Source organism: Hylobates moloch, unplaced genomic scaffold (genome assembly GCF_009828535.3).
Source record: "Hylobates moloch isolate HMO894 unplaced genomic scaffold, HMol_V3 SCAFFOLD_20, whole genome shotgun sequence".
Taxonomy (NCBI): domain Eukaryota; kingdom Metazoa; phylum Chordata; class Mammalia; order Primates; family Hylobatidae; genus Hylobates; species Hylobates moloch.
The window spans coordinates 46035403-46060344 of record NW_026652295.1 but is presented as its reverse complement, the minus strand read 5'-3'; the positions used below and the strand labels follow the sequence as shown (position 1 = coordinate 46060344).

At 38.1% G+C, this 24942-nt stretch overlaps 1 pseudogene; it reads left to right on the top strand.

Annotated features, from left to right (window-relative positions):
* The first annotated feature begins 1669 nt into the window (after positions 1-1669).
* LOC116459804 (large ribosomal subunit protein uL15-like) lies at positions 1670-23806 on the top strand (annotated as a pseudogene).
* Positions 23807-24942: the final 1136 nt, after the last annotated feature.

The following is a 24942-nucleotide window of genomic DNA, read 5'->3' as shown; positions in this document are numbered from 1 at the left end:
AACCAATTCTCCCACTGAGAGTAACTTTAAAAGTTTGTAAAATACAGAAAAACAATTTAAATGGCGCTATCAAAATGGTATCAAAGTGACAGGTTTGAGAGGCTAAGATCATGGAAAGAAAACTCAGAAGTGATTCTGACATTTTTCAATGTTTTCCCATTCAATGCATTTGCCAATTCGTAAGTAAAGTGGACAGGAATGTTTAGAAGCTGAGCAAAAACTGGAGAGTTGGAGAAAATTTGAGTAGAATTTTCTGCAGTCTTAGCAGCTATAAAGACATACCTGGAGTTTAGGGCTGCCAACACAGTTAGGACTTGAAAGTTCAAGATCTTGTCCAGAAAGGAAGTTTGCAAAAGTGAACTTGGTACCCAGGGTCAACGATAAGTACCTGCTAAGAGGCTAAAAATCTAAGCAAGGCTATTAGCAATCTCACTGCGCTGAGCAGAGAACACATAGAGTTAAGTGTCTGCTTATTTGAAGGGATACTGTATAAGCTACCTAAGACTTCTTGAAGAACTGCACCCTAAAAATTAAGGTAGAGTGGAAATAGATCAGGTCTTCAAACAGACAGACGTCAAGCATAGAAACCAATTAAGCCCTGGTTGAATTAAGGTAATCTGTTCTTCTCTGGAGGAATATAATCATCCAGAGCATGTACATTATTTCATACATGATGTCTGATATTCAATCAAAACTTACCAGGCCTATGTATCAAGAGAAAAGAACAAGATATAGAACAGATGATAAAAATAGACTCATAGGGATGCAGATATTGAAGTTAATAAACAGGGCATTTAAAATAAACTATGATTTACATGTTCAAAATTTAACAACAAGATAAAGAATTTCACCAGACAACTAGAGTTAATAAGAAGAAGTATAAAACGGAAATAGAAATCCTAAAACTGAAAAATACAATAACTAAAAAAAATACAATAAATAAGTTAAAGAGCAAATTAGACACAGCTGAAGAGAAAATTAGTGACATGTAATTTCAGTATGTAAAATGTATCCAGGTCTAAGATTAACACATATATTTGTGGTCCCAGAAAGGGACAAGAGAGAAAAGGGGCAAAAGCAATATTTGAAGAGATAATGACCAAAATTTTCAAAAATAATGAAATATATCAAACCACAAACTCAAGAATCATTATGAACTCCAATAATGTCAAAGAAATCAATTTCTAGGCATATCATAGGAAAACCAAAGACAAGGAGAAAATCTTTAAAGCAGACAGAGGGGGGAAAAAAAAGACACCTTACTTTCAAAGCAGCAAGAAAGTGATAATGACAGGTGCTGTCTCAACAGAAATAATGAAAGCTACAAAGTAAAGAAAAGTTTGTCTTCAAAGTGATGAAATAAAATACTTGCTAACCTAAAATTCTATATGAAATAAAAATATACTTATAAATGAAAACAAAGGGTTTTTTTAAGTAATAACAATAATAGTTTATTGCCAGCAGAATTGCATAAATATAAATACTGAAAGGCATTCTTTAAGAAGGAATATAACTACAGAGAAAGGCACAGACATTGAAGAGTAAAGAGCAATGGAAAAGGTAAATACGGGGTTAAAGCTAAATAAATTTTATCTTATAAAACAATAATAAAAATGCCTACTGGACTTAAAAATATATAGAGTCTCTCTATGTTGTCTCAGTTGCTGACATGCCATCCGGAATGAGAAAGACCCAGAAACTTTGGGGCCACATGAGCCACAGCCAGAGCCTCATCAGCAAGCACCAGAAGCACTCAGGAGGCAGTAGAATGCTGGTGGCATGCATCACCACAGGATAAACTTTGATAAATATCACCCTGGCTACTTTGGAAAGTTGGTATGAGGATTACCACTTAGAGAGGAACCAGAGCTCCTGCTCAACTGCCAATCACAATAAATTGTGGACTTTGGTCAGTGAGCAGACACAGGTGAATGCTGCTAAAAACAAGACTGGGGCTCTCCCATCATTGATGTGGTAATTACTACAAAGTTCTGGGAAAGGGAAAGCTCCCAAAGCATCCTGTCATTGTGAAGGCCAAATTCTTCAGAAGAAGAACTCAGGAGAGGATTAAAGGGTGTTGGAGTGGGGTTGGTGGTGTGAAGCCACATGGAGGGAGGTTTGTTAAATGCTGGCAACTGCTGCAAAAAAATAAAAATAACAAAACGAAATATATAGAATATTAAGATATGATAAAAAGGGCAACCAAAAAAGGGCAAAAGGGAGGTAAATGAAGTTAAAGCATCCCAAGGTACTAACATTGTTCAGGAAGTGGCAGAAATAGTGACTTGTGGTGAACTGTAATAAGTCAAGGATGAGTATTTTAATCTCAGGGTGAACTGTAATAAGTCAAAGATGAATATTTTAATCTCTAAGAAATGATAAAAGAAGGTATATAACTAAGATCATTGAAGGGCTAAATTATATAATAAAATTGATTCATTTTTTATTATAAAGTAGATGAGACAGATATAAAACAAATAGCAAAATAAGTGTAAACCCAAATATTTCAATGATGACATTAAATGTAAAAGGTATCATATTATAATTAAATGAGAAACACTGTAAGACTGGGGAAAAAAAATCATATGCTCCTTTCAAAAGCCCCCACCACCACCACCTTAAATATAAGGACACATAGAGGTTGATAGAAAAAAGTATATGATCAGTGAGGTGTTGAAACCGACTCACACTAGCTCATGAGCATCAGTGATCACATTTTTGGAAATATTGTGAGCCAATTAATGTCATGCTAGAAGCTTGAAATCATTCCTGGTAAGAGTGGCTACATCATGGAAGGTGGCAAACACCACATTTCAGTGCTTCTTATTCCTAGAGACCTGATTGTTAAAAATGTACAACATACCTTGGTATATAATGGAAACAAAACCAAAAGAAAACCGATATAGTTATTTTAATATGAGTCAAAGTAGACATAAGACTACTACTAGATATTAAGAGGGACATTTTGGAATGCTAAAAAGGCAGTACACTGGCCTGGCATGGTGGCTCATGCCTATAATCCCAGCACTTTAGGAGGCCAAGGGGGGGGGGGTTCCCTTGAGGCCAGGAGTTCGAGACCAGCCTTGCCAACACGGCTAAACCCTGTCTGTACTAAAAATACAAAAATTAGTTGGGCAACCACTTGAACCCGGGAGGTGGAGGTTGCAGTGAGAGGAGATCACGCCACCAAACTCCAGCTTGGGCGACAGAGCGAGACTTTGCCTCAACAAAACAAAACAAAACAAAACAAGAAAAGGCAATACACCAGGAAGATAAAACAATTCTTGAAATGTCCATGCCCACTAACATAGCTTCAAATATATAAAGTTGATAGGATTAAAAAGAGGAATAGTTTCCCAATCATAGTAGGAGATCTTAACATATTTTTCTATTTTTAATAAAACAAAGCAAAAAATTAATGAGGGTATACTGTGTCATTCAATATGAAAGCCACTAGGCAAATGGGACTCACTATTAAGCACTTAAAATGTGGCTAATGCAAATGGATAATAGAATTTTTTATTTCGTATATAATTTTAATTAATTTAGTTTAAAATTTTTAAACCGAAGCACTGTAAAATTTTATCGTTAACCACAATTTTATTCTTTTGGTAGGGCTTCATTTCACTTTCATTATTGAGGACTAAGCTCTAATTCTTTTTTTTTTTTTTAATCTTGCTCAGATTCCTATCTAAGGGGTCTGGGGAGTCATGCCCCACAAACCATAAATTCTCATCAGATGAGGTTATTTAATCCCGTATATCATGACTTACTTTCCAATCTGACTCTGGCATAACAAGAAAGATGCAGAAATGAGTAGAGATGCGAAAATTGGTACTATAACCAATACAATACCTTTTTTTTGTTTTTTGAGACGGAGTCTCGCTCTGTGGACCAGGCTGGAGTGCAGTGATGCGATCTCAGCTCACTGCAACCTCCACCTCCTACGTTCAAGCAATTCTCTGTCTCGGCCTCCCGAGTAGCTGGGATTACAGGTGCCTGCCACCACGCCCGGGTACTTTTTGTGTTTTTAGTAGGGACAGGGTTTCACCACCTTGGCCAGGCTGGTGTTGAGCTCCTGACCTCGTGATCCACCTGCCTTGGCATCCCAAAGCTAATGGAACAACTTTTTAAGAAGACTGAACAAAAGAATGCTGCACATTGTACAATGAATGGCAGTTTTACTTTTCTATGACAAAGCAAAGCAAAAAAAGCTGTTTGTTTGTTGTGTAAAAATATTTTTAAGGATTGAAGTGAAGAATATTTATACATCTTTATCTCTATGTAAGAAGTTCGCCCTCAGTAGTCAAAGAAAAACTGGCAACACTGTTCTCCCGGAATCAGGATTGAATGTCCGATTTTAAAAAGTTAAACAATATATAACATGATCCAGCCTTATAACTTAGTCCACCTACAAAACTCCTTGAATTTTGCATAAAATAGAAAACCATTTTTAGATAGAGATATGAGAAAGTAAATTCTAATTTTAGAAATAAAAATTTTGATAGAAAGTTCTGAGGAAGGTAAAAAAAGATATTTTACATTCGATAATCTTGTAAATATCTTTGTTGAGCCACTAAACCATTGATCATAGGTTATGAAATTTTTCTAAAAAATCAAAGATTAATTGACTGAAAATTTGAAAAATTGCAAGTAATTTTCTTTAGCTTTACTTGAGTCATACCACATAACAGACCCTGCCCAATTAATATTTGGAGTATACAGTGTCTTTGATGTTCCAATTTACAAAAAAAAAAAAATGGTGTACATTTGCAACCTAAAAATTTGAACTTTTGGCATGGATATTCTTCAATCTTTCACATCTGCCAAAGAATTTCAACTAGACACGAAAAAAATGGTTTCTATCACAACAGATGGTGCTTCGGTTATTTTCAATCAAAACTCTAGGTTTACTAGAATACGAAACCACAGACTCAAGTTTTCCTCTTACTTCATTCCAATATGTGATACTTATTGAAAATATTTGTGCTCATCTTTCTGAAACAGTCTCTATGAAGAGTGTCATGCATACTGTAAAATTCTTCAGTACGTAAATATAAATGTTATGAATCATCAATTTATGGAACGATTAAAAGAAATAAAAGACAATGAATGTAATTGTCTTGTGTTCTTTGCCAATTGTTGTTGGTTGAGTTGTGGAAAAGTTTTACAGACATTTATTGCAATGTTAAGTTCAATTCTAGAAATTTTTGAAACCAAAGGAATGCCTATCAAATATTCAATAATCAAAGGGAAAAAAAATAGTTTGATTTGTGTTTACTGACTGGTATCACACTGCATATGAAGGAGCTAAATTTTCAAGTTCCAAGGACAGAAAAAGCTATTGTAACCTGCCTAGACAAGTGTGCGAATTTATACTGACAATGAATTTTTTTATGCTACAAATCAATAATGATGATTTTCATACATTTTCATAACATGAATCAATATATAGAAGATTTCAGTTGTAATTGAAAATACGTAAATTGGTAACAAACACTACAGGAAATTTAGGTAAGGCTTTCTTGATACTGATAAATTTTAAATTGCTTTCACTTTTCATAATACCCCTTTGAAACTGATATTAACTTGTATATGGTAGTTTGTGTAGCTACTATTATGAGTTATTTTTGTACTTATTTTTATTTTATGAATACCCTTTAGAACAAGAATACCCTGTCTTGTCCTTCAGTTTTGTTTTTAATTATTTAAAGCATAAGTTCTTTGACCAGACTTTATTTCTACTTTGTGAAATGGTAACTCATATATTTTACAGGATTCTATTACAATAAATTCTATTTTATGATACAATGTAAAAAAATTTAGTAAATTTACTTAACTTGTATAGATGACTTTTTTTGTTTTTTGAGACAGAGTCTCACTCTGTCCTCCAGGCTGGAGTGCAGTGGCGCAATCTCCGCTCACTGCAACCTCTGCCTCCCAGGTTCAAATGATTCTCCTGCCTCAGCCTCCCAAATAGCTGGGACTACAGGCACCTGCTACCACGCCTGACTAATTTTTTGTATTTTTAGTAGAGACGGGGTTTCACTGTGCTAGCCAGAATGGTCTCGATCTCCTAACCTCGTGATCCACCTGCCTTGGCCTCCCAAAGCGCTGGGATTACATGCCTGAGCCACCGCTCCCGGCCAACTTTTGAAAATTATATGCTTTCCCTTCAAAGTCAAATCAAGTTTTCTAAAACAGATAAATCTATTTTCTCAATGTTGATGTGAATTTTTTTAAACGACATTTTTGCCACTTGATTCGGGTACTAAAAACATTTAAGACTGGTTGGAACAACCTGGATATGTGAGTCTGTGAATCTACTTTTTCAACAGTAAATTTTATGAGATCTAAACACAGGTCAAAAGTTAGTACCTGCCATTGCACTCCAGCCTGGGCACAAGAGCAAAATTCCATCTCAAAAAAAACAAATATTAGTACCTGCATTGAGATGTGCTGTATATATAAATTATGTATCAAATATTGAAGGCTAAATATGAAAAAATTTCATTAATGATTTTATACTAATCACACTTTGAAATGAAAATGTTTTGGATGTATTGTGTTAAATAAATATATGACAAATTAATTTTACCTATTTTTTACTTTATAATGTGAGCTACTAGAAAATTTTAAAATAAGAATTACATATGTAGTTAGCATTATATTTCTATTGGATTGTACTAATATAGAAGATTTCAACAGCAAGAATGATTGACGTGACTTAATTGACATTTATAAACCACGGTACTCTACAACTACATAATATACATATTTTCACGTGCACATGGAACATTTATCAAAATTTATCATATGCTGGTCCCTAAAGCTAGTTTTAATAATTTTCAAAGAACTGAAATTACTCAAAGTGTAATCGCCAATGTCAATATAACACTCAAGCAAACAAAAATATGTCAGCTGGATTTATCTTATACAGTGGTTGAAATGTCAAGTGTGACGAATGTAAAGCTACATATAAGAAATAAATATTGCATAAAATCATAGCACTCAATAATATAGAGACCTATACATGTGTTAACAATATATATTTTAAAAATAAATAGGCTGGGCGCTGTGGCTCATGCCTGTAATCCCAGCACTTTGGGAGGCCAAGCGGGTAGGATCACCTGAGGTCAGGATTTGGAGACCAGCCTGACCAACATGGAGAAACCCCATCTCTATTAAAAATACAAAATTAGCCAGGTGTGATGGTGCATGCCTGTATTCTCAGCTACTCAGGAGGCTAAAGCAGGAGAATTGCTTGAACCCGGGAGGCAGAGGTTGCAATGAGCTGAGATTGCTCCATTGCAGTCCAGCCTAGACAACAAGAGTGAAACTCCATCTCTAAATGAATAAATAAATATTATGTGAAAGGACCTTAGGTTATTTTAGATATTATTGTCAATAAAATGGTTAAAGACTATTTTTAAACATGATTTTTATTAGTTTAGAAAAATGAGGTCTTCCTCTTGTAGTATTTCTGAATAACAAAAAAATAGACACTATAGCTTGATGAATAACAATGTAATTTGAAACTTCCAATGAGACCATTTTTAAGACTCAACTTAATTTTTTATTCACAATGGTGGGAATTCTGTATTGCAGTATTTACCCACAAAACCCAGAACTTTCTACCACGGGAATAGAATAATGGGATTTACTTTGTAAGAACACCATTATCAAATTAACAATCATGATTCATAAATAGATAAAATATATTTTTTCTTAATTTCCAGGACAATTAGTGGATATTCAAAAGGGATTTCTTTTCTTTTACTTTTTCTTTTTTTAAAATAAAATAAAAGAGAAGCTACTTTTAGGAGGAAAAAAAAATGAACCATTCAGGTTATTTGGGTTCAATACATGTAGAAATAAGATAGAAAACAAGCCATTATAGAAACTGGCACTTTGCTTTATATTTGCACGTTCAGTACTTGTTTCGGAAAGACTAAGAATGTGTGAATATTGTCCACCAGTTGGCTGATTTAGAAGAACTGTGCTCTAAAAGTCCCTAGTAGCCTAAACTCTTAATTGGACACTAAAAAAAAAAAATCACTTGCAGTAATCAAAAAGTTCAATATTAGAAGTAAAAAGGATAATAAGCAGGAAGACCTCAAAAAGCTATATTTATTTAAGGAGTAAAGACTAAATTGGCTTGCTAGGGAGGGTAAAGTGAATTACCTGTAAACTCTTCCACACAGCACCACACTCCCATTAAACACGCTGGAAGAGAGTCTCTGTAGCAAGAACCACAGAGCACTTTTCTTCTCCACAGTGGGTTTGCTCCTCAAAACTACAGGATGATGAAGAATGTAGATTCCTCAGTTCTCTAAATTTCCCTCTGTCTGACCTTACTGTTTTACCAGTATTTGTTCTAGTCTTAATCTTTTTTATTGTCTTCTTCCTTTAAGCAGTCTCAAATCCTTTGTGGAATAGCGCAGTCATTCATGAAGGAAAGCAATTAAAAATAGGTTTAAAAATATTACACTTTTTACCTTCTTCATTGTCAAGATCCCATAATATAACCTGTTAGCTATGTTTCTCAATCAATCATTCTTAATTTCATTTCTTCTTACCTAGGTTGGTGGGATGGCTTGTATCTTCATATGTAATGACCAAAATGTCCTGCAGGTTAATGAACATCGTTATTCTCAACCCAATGGCTAGTGCCTCCTCTCAGATTCATTGATTTTTTTTTTTTTTAATTCATGAAAGTAGGAGGCCTACTTGAAAGCTATGGAGAGCATTGTCCAGCCACTGGCCTCCTGTACTGGGAGAGTGTAAGCACAGGGGCCTGTGGGCCAGCGGGCCAGCATATCTCTTATTTATCACGGCCACTGAGGTCTGGAGTTAGGCACAGAGGTGAGCGTCAGGTCAGAGCTCAGTGAATAACCAGTCATCACAGGTAGACTGATGGAACTGGGAATCATATACCAAAGAGTTAACAGAGCGTGGAATAATGAAGTTAATATAAATAGTATGAATTAGTTTTAGCAAGCATTGCCCAATTCACAGATCTACAGAATCAAATATAAAACCTAATCATTTCACCTCATTCAAAGCACTAGTGATCTTTATTCATGTATTTTCTCTGAAACATACTTACTTAAAGTCATGGCTGAGTATTAATTTTTGTCTTTGATGCTCTGAGATGATAGGGGTAGGTTGACTGACCTTATTAAAATCTCTGTGAGGTTTTCTAAAAGGATGCTCCATCGAGTGCATACAGACATGGACTCATACTTTCACAGAGATAGCTAATGGTATGATACCCAAAGGATTATAAATCATTCTGCTATAAAGACACATGCAGACATATGTTTATTGTGGCACTATTCACACAGCAAAGACTTGGAACCAAGCCAAATGTCCATCAATGATACACTGGATTAAGAAAATGTGGCACATATACACCATGGAATACTATGCGGCCATAAAAAAGGATGAGTTCATGTCCTTTGTAGGGACATGGATGAAGCTAGAAACCATCATTCTGAGGAAACTATCGGAAGGACAGAAAACCAAACACCGCATGTTCTCACTCATAGGTGGGAAATGAACAATGAGAACACTTGGATACAGGGTAGGGAACACCACACACCAGGGCCTGTCGTGGGGTGGGGGGAGAGGGGAGGGATAGCATTAAGAGATATACCTAATGTAAATGATGAGTTAACGGGTGCAGCACACCAACATGCCACATGTATACATATGTAACAAACCTGCATGTTGTGCACATGTACCCTAGAACTTAAAGTACAATAAAAAAAAAAAAAGAAGAAAAGAGATTACAAAACACTGCTGTTCCTGACACATGAAGCCCATTAAAATCTGATTTCAAAAATCTAATACAGATTTCTTCTAGAAGTTTAAATGTAAACAAATCTTGAAAGCTATATGATTTATAAAGATAAATATGCTGAAATATATAGAGAGAGAGTCTAGCAGCCACTTATGGTGTCACTGAAGCCTTGCAGGAAAGCAGCATGCCTGGACTCCCTCTCACAACATTACTGACATGAATACAGGCTACTTCTATAACAATAATGACATTATAGAATTAGCAGCTGACTTTTTAAAGTCAGAGACTTGTTACACCTTGTAGGTATTGATAGCATTAGCTTTTAAATAGAAAATAATATAACCAAAAACAAATAAATAACAAAAAAGATAATGAACTTGGAAGTCAGACAGACCTGTCACCTTTCAGCCACTTGACTTTGGAGAAGTTTCATGACCTCACTGGGCCTCGGTTTCCTCAGCACCTGGTCAATAAACATATTTCCATCTGCTTTATTTCTTCAACCATAAAAAAAATACTGATGAAACTTTTCTGAACTAGCAAGTCATGAAGATAGGATACAGAGTCAAATTATGTTTTTTCTATTATAGTCAGCTGGAAAATGGCTTCCCAAATATGTCCATTTCCTAATTCCCAGATCCTGTAAATGTATTACCTTACATGGCAAAAGAGACTTTGTAGATGTCATTAGATTAAGGACATTGAGATGGGAAGTGTATCCTGAATTATCCAGGTAAAACCAATGTAATTACAAGGCTCTTTAAACGATAGAGACAGGCAGGTTAGAAGGACAAGAAGATGTGCTGATGGAAGGAGAGATTAAAGAGCAAGAAAGAGATTTGAAGATGCTATACTGCTGACTTTGCAGATGAGTGAAGGGACCACCAGCCAAGGAATGCAAGTAGTTTCCAGATACTGGAAAAAACAAGGAAACAATTTTCCCCTAAAGAATCCAGAAGGAATGCAGCCCTGCTAGCATCTTGATTTTAGGACTTCTGACACCTAAAGTGTAAGATAATACATTTGTGTTGATTGAAGCTACTAAGTTTGTGGTAACTTTTTACAGCAACAATACATCTTTCAACACTAATTCCACTCAAATTCCATAGTGGATGATGTGGTATTCTGCCCAGCTAGTGGTAAGTTCCTTGGAAAAAATTGCAACATTTGTCAATAGACTGAAAATGTGTTCAGCATTCGACCCAGTCATACCACTTCTAGGACTCAATTACAAACAAATGATGATTAACTTGCACAATGCTCATCCTGGTACTATTTATAATAACAAAAAATGAAAATAGCATAACTATCCACTGATAAGGGTGTGGCTGCATAAATTATGCAGCATGTAAATTATGTATGAAATATTTTCAATTTATACATGCAGTACATCCTCAATTGCATTTTTTAATGCCTGGATAAGAATAAAATGACAATTAATAGAAAATATAACAAAATGTATGATGAGGTTATCCTCTAGATGGTAATTTTTATTTTTCTAACCAATATCTTTGATGCTGTGTGAATTGTCTAAATATTCAGTGCTAATTTTTCTTCATTTCATAGGCCAATGTCCCATGCTTTTGTGAATTACGTCTTCTTTTTAGAGTCTATGCCATGATTATTTCTTAAAAGGCATAAGAATGAATGGGGGAGAGAATCTGAAGATACAGGACTAAAATGTATATGTATACATGTGTGTCTATGCATGTTTATATATATATAGGCAAACACACATATATGCACCCTCTTTTTTGTTTATCCATGTTTTAATTGTATTTAAAAAGCAGCAGTTCTCTCTCCTTTTAAAAAAATTACTACTCTGTTTTTCATATAGTTAAGACTTTGGCCATAAATCTACCCTATATCCTCATGTCAGGAAAAATGCTCTAACTTCTAGTCCTGTGAGACTTCTTCTTCTTTTCCTGCCACCCAGATTCAATCCTCTGGCCCTTCTGTTTCTTCTATACACATGGAAGATACAGGCCTCAATTCTGAGAAGAGAAGCTATGAGAAAAATGAAACAACCACTGACTCCTCAGGGGTATTTTATTTGTACTTTCTGAGTCATTTTGATTCACACAGGTAAGAGTCAGGGTTTAAATTAGACAATTTCTGGCTGGGAAAGTTATACTGTTCCTAAAATGGAACGTGGAGAAAGGAGGTGTGACAATAGTGTAAAATGACTCATCGTCAGCCACAATTAGACTTTCTCCATTGCCTGCCAAGTGCTCAACAGTCCTGGGCTCAGAGCTGCACAGTCTCTGTTAAAGGCCACCTTGGCTTCTGGTAATCTTCCTCAGTTACTGAAAATTATTGATCCTGTTTCCACACATCTCAATGTTAATCGGCTTCTCCTGAAGTGTCCCCATGGACAACAGAGACCAGCTTGACCTGTTAAATAAGCAGAGTTGATTCCTATTAATATTTTCTCTCTTTTAAGTTGAAGAGTTAGACACCACCAACTGAGGCAACTTTTAATTTGTTCTTAAAATAGGACAATCATTTCTGGATGACCCACCCACCTGAGTCCCTATCACTGATAGTGATTCAGCAGTATAACTGGTACCAAGAGAGAAGGCAGGACAGGGCGAGACCGAGATGGGAAGAAAAAGAGCGCATAAAAGGTGAAATCATATGGTCATATGGGCTTTAGAATCAATGAATTCAAATCCTTGATCTATCACTTCTCAGCTATTTCCAATTATCAATAAAATGAAATATAAAATATAGATACTCAATTCTCAATATAGTCCTCTCAAGAATGCAAAGAAAATTTCCATCATGGGATGCTGGCATTTCTGGTTGCAGCATATATGTAATCTGTGTTTAAAAAGTAATAAATTTAAAAATCCAAGGTGCCTACAAGAAAACAATACAAGGAAACAAATCAATCTCTTGTGTTTGCAGTTTTGTTTTTGGCTTTTGATTTGCTAATGCTTTATGAAAATCAAATTCTAGATCAACAGAAGATAGATTTCAACAGCTTCCACCATAGCCTGTGTTCCTTGGGACAGCACTGGCTTTATATCAAATACTTTCCACTGTTTTTTAACTGAGTCTGCTTGAAGGACACACACTGTGTTTCACTGCCTTGTTGCATGTCTTGTGGCACCCTGAACAGTGTTAGGCACATAGTAGATGGGCAATGAATATCAATTTACTGAAAGAACTCACGATTCTATTATCCTCAGTGCCTCTGAATGCTTCATATGACAGTAATGCAAATGTTTGTCTTTTTCTGCAGATGCCATCAGTTTGGTTTGCCCTTTCTAAGGGAACTCAACTGTTTTCTGTAGTGTTGCTATTTCAATTTCATACTTTTCTGTTGTGGAAACAAGATGATGCCCTCAACCCGCATCATTCTGAATAAAGACAGGTGCAACCAACCTGCTTCTCCAGAGATCTCCCAAGACATCAACAATGGGGTCAAGGGAAACAGACACCCTTGGGGTAAACCCCACTGCCCCACAGAGGAAGAGGGAACTAGTATACTTGGTCTAAGAACACATCTTCCATTGGTCTACAACCCTACCTACCCCCAGCATCAGTGTAAAGAGGGGGCTCTAGAAACTCACCCTCTCTGGCCCCCTCTGGTCAGAGCCTCACCCCACCCTCTCCTTTGGATCCACATTATTCACTTTATTCCTGTTTAGGAAAACCACCTCAAAAGCCCCAAACTGCAAGGCCACCCCTAATCTCCCACATTGTGAGGGTCTGCTCATCCCCATTCCGTCCACCTCTTCCACCTTTCCCCCAATTCTGAGATCCTTCCATTGTGCTATTTGGATTCCTAGCAAATCACAGAGGACAAATCCCCCTTATTGTCATCTCTTCTTTGAATGTTCTCTCACTTTCTTGTTCTTCAAACAGAAATCAGGTCCTCAGGAGTCTTTCCACCCCACTGACACCCATGATTCATTGATTCTTAAATCTTGTTGCTGTCCACTGCTCCCGCCCTTCTTGGTGGTTTCACTCCCCTCCTTATGCAGCTGAAACTCCATAGTTAATCCTTTGCATGTACCCTTTTGCCCTTAACCCTCTCTCATTTGCTCCCACTTCCTTGGCAAACCACAAACTTGGCTAAATCCAACATTACATTCCCTGCAGCCCGCTCTAGCAGTGGCTGATCTTCCCCCAGACCTGGAAAAGACTAAGTGTCCTCCTTGCCTGCCCACAACCTCCATTGCTGCTTTTGGGCTGTTCTCTTTCCTTCAGTTCTGAATGTCACTGTAACTGTCATCTGCTGCCCCCAAGTTCTGTCTCTGCCTCCTTGTTTTCCATGGGAACTCTTGGTTCACTGTCACTTCATACTATTTTGGTGCTAATCCTTAGTCATTTCAATATACATGTAACTGAGACTTTTAACGCCTGGACTACCCCCATGGTCATACTCTAAGACCTCATCATTACCACCCTTTACAGAGCTGCACGCCCTTCACAGCCTCAGGTGTGTACATCCCACTCTCTGCCAGCTGCCTTCCAACTGCAGCTCACTCCCTCTAATACCTTATGCCAACTGTCTTTCCACCACACTGACAACCAATATTCATCAATTCTTAAATCCCTTTACTGTTCACTGTTCCTTAGTTCCTTGATGGTTTCACTCCCCTCTTTACACGGCTGAAACTCCATAGTCAACCTTTGCATGCACCCTTTATGCCCTTATCCTCTCTCATTTGCTCCCACTTCCTTGGCAAACCACAAACTTGGTTAAATCCAAATCAGCACCTTCTCTGCCTACAGTCTCTTTAAATTTGTGACCACTAAATCAAGTGGCCTCTTTATGCTGCCCAGCAGTCATAAGATACCCTACTTTCCAAAGTGACTATTCCACACATTCTCTTCCCCTCTGAAATTCCACACTTCCTCCCCCATTCTTATTCTCAGCCAATGATCTTCTATTTCTCTGAGAAAATAGAAGCAAATGGAAGAGAACTTCCACAGACTCCCACCGTCACTGCTGCTCACCACCAGCATCTATGTTCAATGACTCTGGCTTTCTACCTGTTACCAGAGCTGATCCTCTGCAAAGCCAGCCCTGACCCTTGGGTACTAGATCACAGCTATGGGAAATTTTACATCTCAACTCATTAATTTTTCCTAGCTGCAAGGAGCTTCTAAAAGAATTTGAAAAGGACATTTCATAACAGTTTGTCAGTACCGATTTTACTATTATTAATATACACAACAGATCACAGTGAAGGAAAGACTTGACTTGGGTGGCCATGACAGCTGACTGTGGGCAGCTGTGAAGTAATGGAAAGAAGACCAGTTAGGTGTTTCAATGCTAGTGAGTTTAAAGTGACCTTGGGAAATATTCCAGAGTTATAACAAACTGAGTTTGAATCATAATTCTGCTACCAACTGGCTTTACTATTTGGACAAATTATGAAATAGCAAAGGTCTTTAGCTTCCTGTACATAACAGCACTGCCTCATATGTTGTATTGAGGACTAAGTGCATACAATCATACAAAATGTGTTTTTTTTTTTTTTTTTTTTTTTTTTGAGATGGAGTCTCTCTCTATCGCCCAGGCTGGAGTGCAGTGGCACTATCTCGGCTCACTGCAAGCTCCGCCTCCCAGGTTCACACCATTCTCCTGCCTCAGCCTCCCAAGTAGCTGGGACTACAGGCGCCTGCCACCATGCCCAGCTAATTTTTTTTTTTTTTTTTTGTATTTCTAGTAGAGACGGGGTTTCACCGTGTTAGCCAGGATGGTCTCAATCTCCTGACCTTGTGATCCACCCACCTTGGCCTCCCAATGTGCTGGGATTACAGGCGTGAGCCACCACACTCAGCCTAAAATGTTGTTGAAATATATAATTTTCATGTTTAGTTTCTTCTTGATGTGTTCATTTTACATGGTTAAAATGTAAAAACATTGTAATATCATTTCCATGCTGTGGAAAGAAGAAAAGTGACCAAACCTTGCCCCAGCCCCCAAGATGTCCATATCTTACTCCCCAGAATCTGTGACTACGTTACCTTACCTGGAAAAGAGAGTTTGTATATGTGATTAAGGATTTTGACATGCAGAAGTCATCTTTCATTATCTGGGTGGGCCCAGTGTCATTATAAGAATCCTTAAAAGTAGAGGCTGGCATGGTGGCTCACTCCTGTAATCCCAGCACTTTGGGAGGCCGAGGCAGGCAGATCACGAGGTCAGGGGTTCAAGACCAGCCTGGCCAATATGGTGAAACCTCGTCTCTACTAAAAATATAAAAATTAGCCAGGCATGGCAGTGTGTGCCTGTAGTCCCAGCTACCCGAGAGGCTAAGGCAGGAGAATTGCTTGAATCCGGGAGGTGGAGGTTGCTGTGAGCCGCGATCATGCCACTGCACTCCAGCCTGGGCGACAGAGCAAGACTCTGTCTGGAAAAAAAAAAAAAAAAAAAGTAGAAAAGGTACTCAGAAGAGTGAGGTAGAGGAAGATTGACTACAGAAAAGGAGGTCGAAATGACTCAGTGTGAGAAGGACTCAGTGTGAGAAGGACTCAGTGCATCCTTGCTGGCTTTGAAGATGGCAGAGCAGTGCCAAGACATGTGGGCTGCGTCTGGAAGCCGGACAAGGCAAGCAAGTGTATGCTGCCCTAGAAGCTCCAGAAAGGAACACAGCCCCGCTGACATAGCCCTGCTGACACTTGGATTTTAGCCCAGGGAGACCCATTTTAAACTTTTGACCTCCAGAACTGTAATATAATAAATGTGTGTTGCTTTAAGCTACTAAATTTGTGACAATTTTTTATAGCGCTATAGGAAACTAATAAGCATGTGTGTTCAGTACAACCTATGCCTCACCCCCACTTTGCCCTGCTCCTAATGGTAACCACATTTACCACTTTCTGCTTTATTCTTCCTGTGGATATATTTTTAATAAACAAGTACATATGTGTTTACTCTAGCTTTTTTCTTTCTTATGCAAAATATTCTATGCTACATACAACAACTCTGCTCCTTGTTTTTGTTTTTTGTTTACTTAACAATGCACATTCTTGTTCTTTCTTTGCCCTGCGCAACAGCCCCACCCATGACCCAAATTTTTGCAATCAAAATGTCTCCAGACCCTGCTAAACATCCCTCCCATTGAAAGCCACGTTCGTAGATGGAATAAATACCTCAATCTAGGGAAACATCTTTCCAGGCTGAGGGTACGGAAGAATTTCTTTAAACACAACTTCACAAACACAAACATAAGGCAAAATGTGGATCAATTTTATGACATCACTTAGGCGATTGTATTGGGAATTAAACTGTAAGAGGGTAAGAGCTGAATCCAAAGGACCAACCAGGCAGTTCTTAAACTAATTTGGGGAATCCAAGGCCACACAGCAGGCAAATGGTGGAATCAGAATTCAAACCGGTAGTGTCTTATTTCATGCACAAACTCTACCTCTGCTTAATATCTTTCTAGAGCATCAACATAAGGAAGATTGCAGGCTGGTAAAAGGCCTAAAAGAATTAAGTTGGCTCAAGTACTATCAAGTTTCCTTAAAAATAGGTTATGTGATAAAGTTCAGGTTTTATATTCAGAGGCTGTACAAAGTTATACATGTTCTGAAAAATTATGATGGGAAGATCTGGGGATAATGTGAACACATCTTTATACCAGGAGGAAGTGACTCATGGCTGATGGGAGAATTGAACGTTTTCAATGAATAGCAGAAAATCAGGTTAGAAGATGGAAGGGTAAAGCTGTGCTTTAGTAGTTGTGCCATATAAAAATTGCAAAAGAGAGGCAGCTCTTGAGACCATCTGAAGAAGGCTCACAGATGTTGACCCTGTTCAAATGCCACAGCCTTCAACCTGCCTGTTCAGTGGATGGGGACGTTCGTGGCGCCTCAGCCAGAGGCCTATATGGTCATTAGAAGAGAGGATTCACCATTCTTCATTCTGTCCTGTGCATGCTCCACTACCTTGCATTTTATTTTATTATGTCAATAAACACATATTATAAAATTTATTATCTTAACGATGTTTAAGTGTATAGTTCAGTAGTGTTAAGCATACTTACATTATTTTGAAAGAGATCTCCACAACTTTTTCATCTTTTAGTGCTGGAACTATATATCCATTAAACAATTCCCTTTTCCCCCCTTCTCTGGTAACCACCATTCTATGAATCTAACTACTTTCTAAACCTCATGTAAGTGATATTATGTAGTATTTGTTTTGTGATTGGCTCAATTTACGTAGGGTAATTTTCTCAATTTTCATCTATGTTGCAGCATGTGACAGGTTTTCCTTGCTTTTAAGATTGAATAATATTCCATATTTATATATGCATATATATATATAAAATATTCCATACGTGTGTGTTGCTTCTACCTCTTGCCAGTTGTAAAGAGAATTGGTATGAGACCCCACTTTCAATTTTTTCAGATATATATCCAGAAGTTGGATGGCTGGATTGTATAGTAGTTCTATATCCTATTTTTAATTTACTGAAGAATTCCCATACTGTTTTCCACAGCAATTACACCATTTTACAATCCCACCAACAATGCGCAAGGTTTCTAACTTCTCTGTATTCTCTTCAACACTTGTTATTTTATGTTTTGTTTTATAGTGGTGTAAAATCAAGGAAAAATGACTGAGGCAAGTCTAGATCAATTTCGAGGTTTATTTTGCCAAGGTTGAGGATGCACAAGGGAAAAATAGACACTAGCCACAGTTGGATCTGCAGCCCATACTTTTGCCAAAGAAGGTTTGGAGACTTCAGTATTTAAAGGGGAAAGAGCAGGCAGTAGAGGAAAGAGGAAAGAAAAAGGACAGTAGATAAAAGTGGTAATCGTTTGCATTCTTTTGAGGCTGTGATCACTGTTCGCTGAATTCACATTTTACATGTGAAAAGAGGGGCTGGAGAAACAGTCAACTACACATTTGTGTGGCCTTCTCAGTGAATCTACGTTTCTACATAAGATAAAGTAAACATAGAGTAGAAGAAGCAGTCAAATATGCATTTGTCTCAGGCAAGCAGAAGGATGACTTCCAATCTCGTCCTTGTCCCTTACCTATGAATATAAGCTGTTGATTTACATTGTCAGGGTGAAATTCAACAGAATTTCTGTTTGAGAGTAAAAATCTTGGAGCCCACAAGGAATTTCACCGTAAGTAAATTGTGAGGGAGGTCCCCTGGGGAGGTAAGTTGCCTTGCATCTTTGCAGCTATCTATTTGGAAACAAAACAAGAGGCAGTTTTGCACCATTCAGTTCCCAAACTTAATTCTTCCCTTTGGCATGGAGAGTTCGGGGGTCCCGAGATTTTATTTTCCTTCCACAGCAGCCATTGTAATGGGTGCAAGGTATCTTGCACTTTTGAGTGGCCACGGATGCACGAACAGGTCCAGATTCTGTATAGGAGAGGATTAAGTGTGCTTTTTGGTTAAAATAATGCTACATTTGCATCATACTTTATATAGCAGCTGAGAAAATGTAATTGTCCTTAACTAATATGGAGAGAATGGAGATTTCATAGACTTTGTGAGATAAGGTTTGGGTGGAGTGGAAGTTCTCCCAAGTCACCTATCACTGGCAAATGATGATTCCTAAGCAGGTCTTGTTGGCTTCATGTTTTCTGTCATGTGTCCTTGCCATAAAATGCTTTATTCCTGAATGTTTACAAGTTGAGCTTCTTTCTTCATTGTATTATCTGGTGACCCAAATCAATCCTTCCACCTTTTATTTTTAATCATTTAACCAAAAACAATAAGCTTAGTGTCATGCTTGGAGCATTTTACTTCTGCTTTGGAGAGATGTCATTTCAGCTGTCACTCACTCTAAGATTTCAACCACCAGGTGGCGCCAAAGTGTTTATTAAAATCAGTTGTGTCTGCCCTGTTAGCCAAGTTTTAAGTCAATTTGTCTAATAAGTTATTTATGACTATATAGTCACAGCTACTGTATTAGTTTTTTATCATTGCTGTGACAAATCACCAAAAACTTATTGGCTTAAAATAATCACAGTGTATTATCTTACAGTTTTGCAGGTTAGAAATCAAAAGTGGGCCTCACTGGACTAAAACCAAGGTGTCAGCAGGGCTGCATTCCTTCTGGATGCTCCAGGGAAGAAGGCTTTTCCTTTCCTTTTCCAGTTTCTAATGGATGCATGCATTCCTGGGCTCACAGCTCCTTCCTCCCATCTCAAAGCCAGCAGCAAAGCAAACTTTATATCTCTCTTGCCTCCCTCTTGCACTTATAAGAACACTTGTAATTGTATTGGGGCTACCTGGATAACCAGGATAATCTTACCCACATTAAAGTCAGCTAATTAGCGAATTCAATTTCATCTGCAACCTTCATTCCCCTTTGCCATGTAACCTAACATAATCTCAGGTTTCAGGGCATGTCTATCTTCAGGGGCCATTACTTTGTCTACTACTGCTACTGTAAGTTCTGGAACTTTTAACTTGTCTTGATTTTTTAATACTCTGCCCTGACATGCTGAAGTCTAACAGCATCAACATTTTTTTCTAGAATATTCAAAGGATGGATGAATGGATGGATGGATGGATAGATGATTTGATATTCAGACAAATGTGAGGTATTAACGTGTTTCACACATACAAATCCCATTTGATTTCATGACCTTCTCCTGAACCCCACTGGAGCTTATAGATTTGAAGTGGACATCAATTCCAGCTACTGTCATTACCAGGCTCAAACATCCAATTCCTAGCTTTTTATTTTTGAAAATATTAGTCTGTGAACAAGACAAAAAGTTTTAAAATAATACTTGAAGATTTTTTTTCCAGATTCAAAATGGGTTTTGACATTCACAAAATAGGTTAGGATTCTCCCGGCTGTGGGAAGAGAAGACATGGAGAAGCAGGAAAATCATTTGCTACTGGCTAAGGTGTCTAAGACAGGTCCTGAGCTATGGGGTTAGATCCCACATTGGTAGAGAGTGTAGGGAGAAAGCAGATGATAAGTTTGGGGGACCAAGAAAAGAGGAAACTTATCCACACCCCTACCTGGGATTTTGGAATATGGCAGACAGACTCACAAACATTCAACACACTTTAGTGGCAGCGGGTGTAGAGGGGAAAAGGCTGTGGGAGCTGTTAGGGGCAGAGAGGGATAAGCAACCTGACTGTGTTTCCCAGGACTTCAGAGAGACATGAGATACCACCTGTATCCTCTCCACACACCTGAGAAAAGGACACGGAAGTTAGGAGAAAGAGAAGAGGAGAAAGAAGTAAAACAAGCCATTTGTCTAGATATATTCATAGAAATCTCAGCAGATGCTGGGACAGAATGCTGACTATCCCCAAAGACCAGATGGTACAGAGCCAGGGCAGATGCCCTCATAGAAACAGCAGCCCAAGATTTGTGACCTCCTTTATGCTGAAACACAAAACTATGCAAGCCCCTAGAGCTTAAATGGAATCTCAGGAAGAAAAGAGAGGGAGGGAGTAAGGAGGACAAATCCTGAACTGATGGAAATTGGCCTAGAGAAAATGAGTTTATTTTGAATGGACTCAATTTATACATATATATATAATTTTGCTAAAGGTGAAGCAAGGTTTAAAATTAAGTTGAGATTTTTAAAAATTCTATTTCTTATACACATGAGCACATGGCTTGAGACTATCAGTCTACTAAATACAGGTAATGTCTACCAAATAGATAAATAGAACTATTAAGCCATATAAAGAATCTTAATCTTAGGCCTCTCCACAATTGCTCCACTAATAAAATACAATAAAAACTTAAAGGGTGAATATCAGGATTATCATTTGGGGTGGAGTATCAGCATTTGGTACCCAGCCAAAGACAAGCTCAAGTAAAGTATTTACTAAGATTAGTAATAGTATGGCTCTCTGAATTGGGAGCTGGGTGCTACTTTGAGCCTCTCCCACATAGGAATAACTGCTGGCCTCTTCACCATAGGAATAAAGCAAGGATTTCATTTATCCAAAGCTAATTATGACTTAATTTCTAGTTACTACAGTGACACCATAAGCCTCACAATAGTGAAGGGACACTAGAGAGGTTCTCAAGGCATTGTGGTGGTGCTGGCTGCAAAATAGGGAAATAAGGCTTGGAAAAGCTTTTTAACAAACTCAGTCTCTCTCTCTCTCTCTCTCTCTCTCTGTGTCATTTTTAAGGTGTTGTTTGTGCAAAAAGAAATAAATACAAGGCAATACTAACAAGACATGACTTCTGTGAGCTACAGAGAAAAGAATGAAACCCTTACTCATAAATTAATCATAGAGGGAAGCTCTCCAAAAGCTACACAGATTTAACTCTTAGCAACTCTGTTGGCACCCACTCCTAACTCTGGCTGACAGCAGAGTGTAAAGCAGTTAAGGGTCATTGCTGAACAAGTCTCAGTTTTAATCTAGTAAAGAAAACAGAAACTTGAGAAATTAGTCAGAGAAAAGTATGTCCTATGACATCCTAATTATTCATTATTTATTCAGATAATTAAATGACGTAAGAATAGTAGTACAAGAAAAATAAAGATGTGAGTATTCAAAAATAGAGGGCTGTCTTTATTCATTTAACACTAGATTGTATACATAGAAAAATCTACAGATAAGAGATTAGAAAATATAAGTAAATTTAGCAAGGCTGCTAGATGTAGGAGCAATACACAAAGAAGGGGATTTTTTCTACATAACAGAAAAACAATTAAAAATGAATACTTTTAAGATAGCAAAAATATCAAAAAACACCAAATACCTAAAAGTGAAAAATACACAAGACACAGAGAAAACTACAAAACGTGGAGAAATTAAAGAAAACCCATTGACCAAAAGACTAAGATAGAAGGGTAAACTATGTTAATGAATTAAAGACAAAAATCGTGCAAAGATATTAACTTCCTACAAATTCAATTTAATTGCAATCAAAATTCAGCAGATTGTTTTTGTGTATATTGACAAACTGTACTTAGACTCATCATTGCATAGGGTTAGGCTTAGGACAGCAAAGTTTTAAACCTCACTCTGCCTCTTTCTATGTGACCCAGACCAACCGACTTCACCTGAGTCTCACTTTCCACTTCTATTAAAGTGGCGATAATAATGTCTCCCTCACAGGATTCCTGTGCAGATAAAATTGACAAGTTAAATAATGTTTTTCAGTTATTTACTCCTCATATTTCCTATTTGTCTCTCTCCTTCTGTAGACTATAATCTCTTTGAAGACAGGGACTGGGTTTTGTTCACAATTAAAAGTCTAGCAAAGATGCTCAATAAATGTTGCATGAATAAATGTATTTTGAAATATACAATAAGAAATAGATGGCATTTCAAGCAAATATCGTGCAAAAAGGAGCTCCTATAGGAGATAAGCAGGGTTTCCTAGTAAGCGGGCAAGTATGTGATTAAGGTATGTGGGAGCAGACTCCTACTCAAGTCAGGGAGGGATCTGGGAATCAGTCCCTGGGGAAAAGGAAAGACTGGAGCAAAGTGAAGGCCCAGATTTATATGGACTTAAAATCAGAAAGGAGGATCAATACATGGCACAGAGTCACTATTAGGACTGGTACACTATGGAAAGTTGGTTCCAGGAGAACGGTGGAAGCCCTGTTACAACTGGGGCACATGATCAAAAAATAAGCAAGGAGTTTCATTAGATAGTGAATCACTCAGCTCATAATGAAAAAGACTTCTTATACTTCCTTCTGATTAGGGTCAAAATCAGTCCTAAAGCCTAGGGAAAGGCTGATCCTGAAGTTTAAGATGAAATGACCTTCACTGGGGAAAAACATTTCTTCACAGATTGGGGTCTAAGGAGAGTCATTACATATTGGAGACCCTCATATACACATTGATTAAAACATAAAAAATTAAATGAAGTAATTGGTTTGTTTATCCCTATTGGGGGGACTTTTTATGTGCAGGTCTTCTCCACTTAGCTCCCTTTGGTGACAGGGCTGGACAGCAGCAGCAGGGGATGGAAGAAAGAAGCAGCTCTTCCTTGAAGTCTTCTGTGACCTCATCAGAGGAAGCTTATGGGAATGGACAGGAAGCTGGACTGAGCCCACTTACCTAGAGGACTGGTCCTATGTAGACTGAGCAGCTACCCAACTCCCAGAGCCCAGAGGGGCTGAGTAGCCAGGGCTTCACTGGGCCATGAGCACTGCCTAAGGGGTCTAGGATATTTCACAGGGTACAGCAGCCACACCAGGAGTAGGTGGTGACAAGTGATCTCAGGGGGCTGACCAATGGAGCAAGGTCCAGCCAGAGCACGGGACAGCATCCAAGAATGAAGCTGCCCAGAGGAGGTGTGAGAGCTCTGGTCTTATAAGGTACAACTCAGATCAGGACACTAACGACAGCATGCTAGCAGTTTAGCAAACCAGACCCTGCCAATATAGGAGGTAAAGGAAACAACAGGCTGAAGACACCCAGAACCCCGGGCTCATCTTCAGCTCACCTAAACCAGGATGGTAGCAAATCCCAAGTCCTAATCACTGCTGTGCATGAAACCCTGAGCTTGCTTTCCAAATTATTGACATTGGCTCAAAAATGGGCAAAGCTGAGCTGGTAAGTAAAAGGCCTCATTATAACAGTGCAGAAGCTAGGAGGTAAGGGCTAAGGTGAAGATTCTAGGCGGAGAGCATGATTCAGAGGTGACTCAAGTAGACTGCAGTAGGAAACCTTAAGCAGGAAACCTTGAGTCTGCAGCTTAAGCCACTGCTTCAGTGTCTACGGAGAAAGATTCACTTATATTTGAAACACTTTTCTTTGAAAAACAGAGAGTGAAGATTAGAGAGGAAATCAACCAAGAAAGACATGTGACCTTACCCCAGAAAGACAAAGGTGTTCTTGTGGATCCCAGGTGCATGGCCCAGCGCCATTCACCAAGACTGACTTCCTCACAGGAATATTATTGCGCTAAGAAGTCCTTATGAAAAAGAGATATGATTGAAACATCCCCTCTGCAGTTTTTCTTTGTGACAACTGTAGATCAGGGACTTGGAGATTCAGGATTGATTGCAGCCCATTTTTCCACTCTGTCCATGGTGACAGGTGAAGAAACAGACGGACAGAAGAGTTATGACTTACATGACTGGTGGCATCCAGGTGTTCTCAGAGCTCAGAACATACTCCAGAGCCTGATTTATTTCCTGATTTCTTTACAATAAATCACTCTGAAGACCAAGAACACTAGATCACAGACTGCTT